Genomic DNA, 8950 nt, shown 5'->3' with positions numbered 1-8950 from the left:
CCACTAAGTCTCTGGGCTGACATGTGTTGGGTATGTATATTCTTGAGTAGAATAGACACATTGTGGGTGGTATGTAAGGTGGTCTCATGTCCCAGAGTGAGTGACGTAGCCATTTGGACCACCATAGCGCATGATGCTAATGCCCTGAGACACGCAGGCATGCCTTGGACCTGTACTGGAACCATTTTTGAGAAAAAAGCAACAGGGCGAAGTTTTCCTCCATGCTCCTGAGCTAGGACTCCTGCCATAGTTTTACAATTTTCCCTAGCATACAGATGAAACATTTGGTCATATGCGGGCAGACCAAGACCAGGGGCTATTACCATAGCATTTTTCAGATACACAAAAGCATTGCACATATCATCTGACCATTTTACAAGATCTGACATTTCTGAACCTGTGGCTTGTCTCAAAATGTTATCATAGTAGGAACAGTCAGGTATCCATTGGCGGCAGTAACCAATCATGCCAAGAAAGGTGAGCATGTCTTTCTTGGTCAATGGGCGGGGCAGACCCATAAGAGCCTCAGCTCTTTTGTGGCTGACTTTCCTTTCACCTTTTGTGAGAACAAAACCAAGGTATTCGACAGTTTTCTGACACCATTGTAGCTTTTTCTTAGACACTTTATGACCACATTCACATAACCAGTTCATGAGATCTACACTGTCCCCCTGGCTGGCTGCCCGATTAACACTACAGAGAAGCAAATCATCTGCGTATTGAACCAAAACTGAACCATGGCGAGGAGTCCATGGCTTTAAGGTAGCCTGGAGGACAACAGAGAAGACCACAGGCGAATCTACATACCCTTGCGGTAATTTACACCAAGCAAGGGTCTTCTTTCTGTAATGAAATGCAAAGATTGGGCGTGTCTCCTTGGCAACAGGGATTGAAAAAAATGCATTTGTCAGATCAATCACTGTGAAAAACTCAGCATCAGCTGGGATGGAGGAAATGAGTGTTGGTACATCAGGCACTATTGGGGCAATGGGAATCACAAGATCATTAATGGCCCTCAGGTCCTGCACAAATCTGTAAGAGCCGTCCGGCTTCTTAACTGGATTTATTGGGCTATTGTATGGTGAAATCACCTCTTCAAGGACTCCCTCCTTGAGAAAGTGTTCCACCATGGGCGCTATTCCTTCCTCCTTTTCTTTTGACAAAGGGTATTGTTTGTGAAACACAGGCTGAGCCCATGGTTTCAGTGTGGCCTTGTAGGGAGTGCAGGAAATGGATCCCACATCCAAGGCACTTTTTGCCCAAACTTTGTCATTAATTGTTCCAGCAGGAAATGAGGGGTCATCCTGAGTAATCATTGTCATGGCAGGGATGATTGGCATTTTGGCAGAGTGAGCCACAATACCACCTCTCTTTGTGGATTTCAAGTTGATGTTCAACTCTCCCAGGAGGTCTCTCCCTAACAAATTAACTGGACAATTGGGTATGATTCTGAATGAGTGATCTAGCAGAGTGATCCCCTGTATGGGGTCAAAAATTGGAAGAGGCGGTGTTTTATAAGTTTTGGTAAGTATCCCATTTATTCCCATGGAAGGTTCAGCATTCATTACCTCTCCCTTATAATAATCCTCACTCAGACTCGAACGAGTGGCCCCGGAGTCGAGGAGGAATGGGATTAATTTGCCCTGTATATGTAAGGATACAAGGGGTTGCTCCTTATAAGAATGAGAGACAAGCGGGAATGCTGGGATACCACCTTCTGGGCACCTTCATTTATTTTGTGATTGTGTCTGCCAAGAGATAGGAAACCTCACATTCTGCTGTGGGAGGTCCCTTTGTGGTTGGCCTGGGGAGGGGCTATGCTGGGCGTGGTCCTGAGTTTCATATGGACATTGATTTCTCCAATGATCCTCAGCCCCACAATTGAAACAACCCGTGTCCCGTCCCCTATTATCCCCTCTTCTTCCCCTAAACCGGCCTCTACCTCGGTTATTAAAACCACCCCTTCTCTTGTACTGTGGGTTTCTGCGGGGAAAGGGATCTTCCTGAAAATGAGTGGCCCCCGCCTTGGGTATCTCGAGACATCCAGCAGCATCTTTCTCAGTCAATTTCAATTGAAATTGTTCTCTGGTACAAGTGGGCCATTCAGAAATCATCTGTTTTACAGTTAACATGACACTGGGTTTTAGATTGTACAGGAAAGTCTGAATCAGTAGGCTATGCATGGTGTCTTGCAATGTCAGTCCTGCCTCTTGTATCCATGTCTCATTAAATCTTTTCCAAAAATCTAACACAGTTTCTCCTGACTTTTGCTTGCAGGCTACTGCGGTAGGGAGGGAGGATCTAGATTGGAAAGCTCTTTCCATTTCCTCAGAAATCTCTCTCCACATATTGTTTCTACCATTCTACCATCTTCTGTGTTTAATTGATAATTTGTGGCAGTAGTGTCACCTGCTTCTAAGATGGATATGGTCATAACATTACCCCAATTCCAAGGGGAAGTTTGTCCCAATATTCCATCAAGGATAAGGCGCATATCCTCTTGTGTGTAGTTTCTACCTTTACATGCTTTCTTCAAATAGCTCACAGTAGCCGTTGAAGAAACAGTGGGTCTTGGACAGTGTTTGACAATCCTATTTATGTCTTCTATCTCAATGGGTTTCTTCAATAGATTGTCTCCTATTGTCATGAAGGGCATTTGTTGTGTATTGGAATCAATACCATATTGGGTATTATGGCGTGTGTGTGATGGACTTAGCATGTCCACTATACCTAGACTATTAGCTGCTCTGAACAGCAGAGAGCCTGAACTAGCGGATTCTTCAACAAGTGAGTCATCTGCTTCAGTAGTTGAAGAAACAGCTATTCCCCCTGTCGCTCCCTGTGTGGTAGGAATTTGAACCACACCCTGGGAGTCTGCTGGAGTTTGAACTGTACTAGGCTGTGTGGCAGAAATGTGAACTGCACTAGGTATCTGGTAGATCTGTGAAAGTGGTGGTGCTGGAGGTGCTGGAGGCGCAGTGGGATTCTGGACTGCATAATGTCCGGCTAAAAAATCAATATCCTCTTCAGTAAGAGATGGATAAAGTTTTGTGGGCCGTGGGACATATGGGGGAGGAGATGGCATGAGGGGGTGTGTGGGTCTGTCTATTTCTGACTCCAATGCATGTATTTTTGTTGCATTTATATTTCTAACTTTGGCTTTATTTTGTTTCCCATTTTGTCTATGAAACCAAAGAGGAGCAAATTCTATCCAATTTTGTCCTCCCTTGGTCATGTATTTTTGGTCCCACGCAGGATCTCCCTCATACCATGGAAACGCCTGTTTATCTAATAAACAGAGACCCTTAACCATATCCATATGAAAAGTATTATTACTCCCATCACGGGGGAACGGGTCAACACTACCCATTAATTCACTCCAGTCCGCTAATTTATCCACCCAGGGGTTAACTAGATAGTAATCTGTCCCACAAATACGGGCTACATAATCTTTACATGTTTCACCAACATTTGGGGGAGGGAGTTTATCCTTACTTTGACTACTCCCCATGTTTTACACTTGCAAAGGTCTGTGTTACAAATCTGTCCTATAGGCTGTCCCAAAAGACAGGGGTCAACTTCCAAATGACAATTTACTTTATAAAAATGTCTGGACTTAAGGTATTTATTTGGTCTCTCTCTAGTGGTTGACCAAAAGTGGAGATTATAACCTGGATATACAATACTTCTAATAATATCCTGACTTTGACTATGTCCAACCTTTTCTAACAATAAGCCTACAACACAATTTGAACAAGACATTTACATAGGCACCCAACTCAGTGTCACCATACCTTCACCTTCCCCAGGTCATCAACCAATCAGGTTTAGCTGGAGGGGTGGGGCGTGTTACACGGAAGTTGACAAAACCTTCAGTGACCTCTGGTCCATACACTTACCACCTGGACACTTGTGTCACACAAACAAATTATCTTATACTTCTATGCGATAGGAAGAAAAGCAAAGAATTGCAGGACAAAACTGATCAACCCGGACTTTCCCTGGTTTCTTTTCAAAGAAACTCCTTTAGTCCCTTCTCTAAGAGACTTGCACTTCTACAAAGTGCTCTGGTCTTCCCAAAAGACCTGGTGCTTCCAAAAAGCACACTGCGCCTGGCCACTGGCGTCTTATGATGCGAGGTCCAGTGCAACAAAGGGCCTGAAATTTTATCACAGCCTTACGGCAAGACAGATTGATTACCTACCGAAGGGTGATTATTTCATCCCGGATACGAGCCCCCAGCTGAAAGGAATTAGACTCTCATCCCTCTCAAGACACTGACCCCCATCAGTTCCAGGCTTGATCAGTGACTGTCCTCAGGCCTGGAGCCCACTCTGAGACACACAGGAAACGCAGACACAAGGTGGTATCTCAGAATGAACTGAATTTATTCTTCCGTGTTTCAGCTTATATAAGAAACTTCAAACAATGCATAAAATATAGAAGCCAATCAAATATCAGATATGCATAAACCAATCAAGTTTTACATGCGTCAGTCATGGCCAATCATTTTTGATATACGTCATATTTGAACTCTTAAACACTTATGTAAATTCCAAGTTCTTAAGAAAAAGAAATATTTATTTTTAACATATACTCAGGATGCTGCCTCACCACTAACTTTTCAGTTTAACCTGATAAGAAGAAAAAAGAGAACTTGGAGTTTAAGAGAAAAAGGAAGTTCTTTAGGTTTCTTGAGAATATGAGACAAAAGAGGAACCTTAGAGTTACTTGAAAAAAGATAACATACAATAGAAAGAGGAAGTTAGTTTTTAAGTTAAAGACAGAGAATATACAATGTTTTAACAAATATGAAATAATTCTTAACTTAAGCTATCATTTAAACAAGATGGCCTTTACTAATTCTTAGCACAAGATGGCTACTTTTAGGCTAAGGGACAAAATGGCGGTATGGTAATGCTGAAAGGCTGATTCCTTCAAAGGGGTTATTATACACATCACTGCAGAGACAAGATAGGGCTAAGACATACTGGAGAAAGGGGAGAGCTAAAAATGACCCTGAAACTTTTGGGTCCACTTTTATTCTGATCTAGTACTTATAAGTGAATGATTCATGCAGTCATTAGTTCCTCCTTCTTCCCCTTCTTCTGTTAGAAGAGCTGAGCTCTGTAATGTAAACAATATGAACAGGAGCCAGGCGCTGTGTAGTTTTGTGATAGAAATAATACACCTTGTATGGAGGTGTGTCTTTAATAAGTCATATGGTAAAACAATAATAAATAACCAGCCTGTGGCTTTAGGAAGCCAGGTTCCAAGATGGACGGCCGTCCGCTCAGAGGGAAGCAGTGGAGTAGAATGCCTGTCAGTGCAGGGACCACGTTTACCCGACGTCCCAGCGTCCTGGATGACGTCACCACGATGTGGAGAGACAGAGGGGGGGAACTCTTGCTGGAGCCGCAGCTTTAGAAGGAAGAGGCCGGTTGCTGGGACAACATGTTTCGCGCGCATGCGCTTTGTCAAGTCTGTGAAAAGTCCAGCAATCGGCCATTTTATAGGAGACCTGCACGGCAGAAGGGGCCGGCTTAACAACCAAGGGGATAATCAAAGGGATAATCAAGAGCAGACGGCTCGTCTCACAACAGGATCAGATTGCAATTGAAATATGAAAACACATTATAAGGACAGGAACAAAGTGTGATTAAAACCTAAATATGACCATATTAAAAACCTTTTGGGCTTAATTGTGTCAAAATGGCATGTGCAAGATTATCAAGGGGAAAAAAAAAAAAAAATGGGGGGGGGGGGGAGGCTGCTTAATGAAGCTTCATTAGCCAGCTGGATGAGTTCACATCTCAAAAACATTGCTGGCAGCAATAAAACACAGGAATGGTGGGAAAGATTGTCAATAATCCTATTCATATCTATAATAGTGAATAGGAAAATTATCATTATATTGGTGCTAATAATATTCATAAATATAGACCGTTATCCAGACCGTTCTTCTAATGTAAACAATACACTATTTACCTTTGTGATCGCTCATTCAACAATCACGTGGCACAGAGCCACTCGGAACTGCTATGTACACTGTGTCAGTGAATCGGTTGTCCAATGGTGGCCTGGTTCACAGCCATTAATGGATGCACTGGCTAACCGAGGGTGTTTTCTGCAATGCCATTTATACAGAGCTCTGTAGAAGTGAGCGTCCACCATGTTGCCGTTCATAAACAAATGGAAATAGATAAATGGTTAAAAGAATAAACATGGCAAAATGTCACATGTTGCAAAAATATACGGCATATGCTTGTATATTTTGCCCTGATATACTGTACACTTTAAAAGAAAAAAATAATCTTCTACTGCTACTCTTCTGGTGTGGGTAACATAATCATTGACAATTAGGGTGTCCTTACGTAGAATGTAAAGATTTTAGAGAGGTGTGGGTAAATCTTCCATTGGGGACAAATGTTCTGGTTCCTCTCACTTTCTGTAGCATGTACAATACAATAATTGAAGGGAACTTTCCCCAGCAGGACACAATAACCTGATATAGATCTTAACCCTTACCTACTCCTGGCCACTGGAGCACTAAAACCACATTCATACCACTGAATGTTTCTGAACAGTGAAGTGGTAGATGCCTATTTCTTCAGTGCCATTTATAAACAATACAGCGGAAATAGCCATCGGACAGCCAGTGGGACCATTAAATAGCTGTGTACTGTATCAGCAGACAGCTTGCTACACAGGCACAGTGTACAGAGCCAGTCTGAGCAGCTTTGTATCTTGTGATCAATGTGATGACCAATCACAGCACTCAGAAATATAAACATTCTATTGTTTACATTGAGATTCCACCCCTTCCTCTTACAACAGAGGAAGGGGAGTAATTGTGGTAAATTATCAATGGGAATGAAATAATGCATCAGCAGCAGCAACTGACTATGAGATAATTTTTTTCACCCCCTCCTACACATCTAATCTTCAGCCTGTCTCAGTATGTGACCTGTTTATTTAACATTCATTTGCCTTATCCTGCATGTCTGCACATTAATTCCCTAATTTCATTGCTTCCTGGTTTCTGGCCTATAGAGGCATAATTCTAAACCGGTTAATGCAACTTTCACCAATCAATCAATCAATCACTGTTTTTAATACATATGGAACAGGTAGATTTAGCTGCAATGAATGTTTGGTGAATGTCAGGGTCACTGTTTTCTAAATATGTTTCCTATGTATTCGTAATTAGGGGTTTACCCCAGCATTTCAGCAGGTGTGCCTTAAATGTCGAGCGGCAGTATATATGGGGCCCTGTATAAACAACTTACCCCGCTGACAAAGCGCTCCCTACACACTCCCAGTGTGGTAGTCAGCAGGAATTGGTAAGCTTCAGATGCAAATATTTGCATTCGGGAATTTTCCAATCATATGACCACTTGACAGCCAATCACAGTGGTCACATGACCCGGAGGCCTCTTCCTCCCGAGATCTAGACGCTCTTAAGGGTTCAGAACGCATTGGCGGAAAGGGGTTAAAAATCCTGGTAGAAAATACAGACCTTTCCAGAAGTTGTACTTCTATGTTCATTAAATATGCTGCATAAATAGTTATTTACCAAGGTCTTCAAGTGGAACTAAACTTTGCATTTCTTCAGTTGCTTCTGGGTTTCTGACCTAGGCCAAAATTATGTCTTACATCCCAGAAGTCTTCATTGGCATTTTTTTTTCTTTCCTGAAGAGAGGCTGTCTTAGCTAAGCACATGTAGCACTACCCCCTTAGTTGCTGAGTTTTGGGTCCCCCTATAGTCCTGCACAGCCAGGCCACACGCATTTACCACTTAGACTTGTACCAGGAGACAGAAAACAGTCCTTGAGCTTTGATTTGAAGTTTTATTAGGGGTTTAGAACTTGGATGGGGTAAGGGGTGTATGGGATGTCCAAGGGTAATGGCAACAGTTGACAAACTTCCTGAACTATATTACAAGTCTTTACACAGAAATCCGCTTCTGGAGAGCTAGCCAGCATCTCCCAATGTACCTCTCCAACCACAGATGCTCCTCAATCCAGCTGTATGGAGGAATCCCTGGACAGGGGATCCAGTAGTAGCTACTAGAAGGGCAATAGTCCAAGCTGCAGAGCGAGTCAGGTTTCCTGCCTAAATGCTTTTTCCCTTCTCTGGCCCCGGGGGTGTAGGTGTATTCACTGAGTCCTTCCCCTGTGCTGTTGTTGGGTTGGTGGCTGCTACCAGGCCTATAAGCTGGTCCGCTCCTTCCCTGCTGCCAGGTAGTCCTCTTTCAGGGGGCCAGTGAACTCCACAGCTTTCCTCCTCTCCAGCAATACTCTTGGAGGCAAGCCCCTTCCAGCCCTGGGCTCCCTCCCAGGCTCCTGCACCTCCACTTCTCTCTTCCTCCTTCCCTTACTCCTGCTGCTGAGCAGGCTCCCTTACCCATAAGGGTCATCCTGGTCTCTTGCCAAGCCTCCTGTTGGGGATTGACCAGGATCCCTCAAGAGTACAAGCCAGCCACTGCTCAGAACCATTCACTGCCTCTAGACCTTCCTCCAAAGCTCTAGAGCAGGGGTCTCCAAACTGCAGCCCAAGGACCGGATGTGGCCCTTTGCTACCCTTTTTCTGGCCCTTGAGGCACTATTTCTCCCAATAATATAGAGTACTATTCCTCCCACTAACATCAACAAAGGGACACTATACACTACACTGATACCAATGATGGGGCATTATTCCTCCCATTAATACCAATGATTAATGATTAATGGGAGGAATAGTACCCCATGTTTGTTTTCACTGATGCTGGGCCCCGGACATTCTCTACCCCCATTGGTCACAATCTGGCCCTCCTAAAGTTTGAAGGACAGTAAACTGTCCCTTTGTTTGAAAAGCTTGGAGACCCCTGCTCTAGGAAATTCCAGAGGGGCTGGCCTGCAGGGCCTCTCAGCCCTTACCCAAATTTAACCTCCTATCACACCCAGGCTGC

This window comes from Staurois parvus, unplaced genomic scaffold, assembly GCF_062004578.1.
Source record: "Staurois parvus isolate SC_StPar_1 unplaced genomic scaffold, SC_StPar_1.0 ptg000422l, whole genome shotgun sequence".
Taxonomy (NCBI): Eukaryota; Metazoa; Chordata; class Amphibia; order Anura; family Ranidae; genus Staurois; species Staurois parvus.
This window is presented reverse-complemented; position numbering follows the sequence as displayed.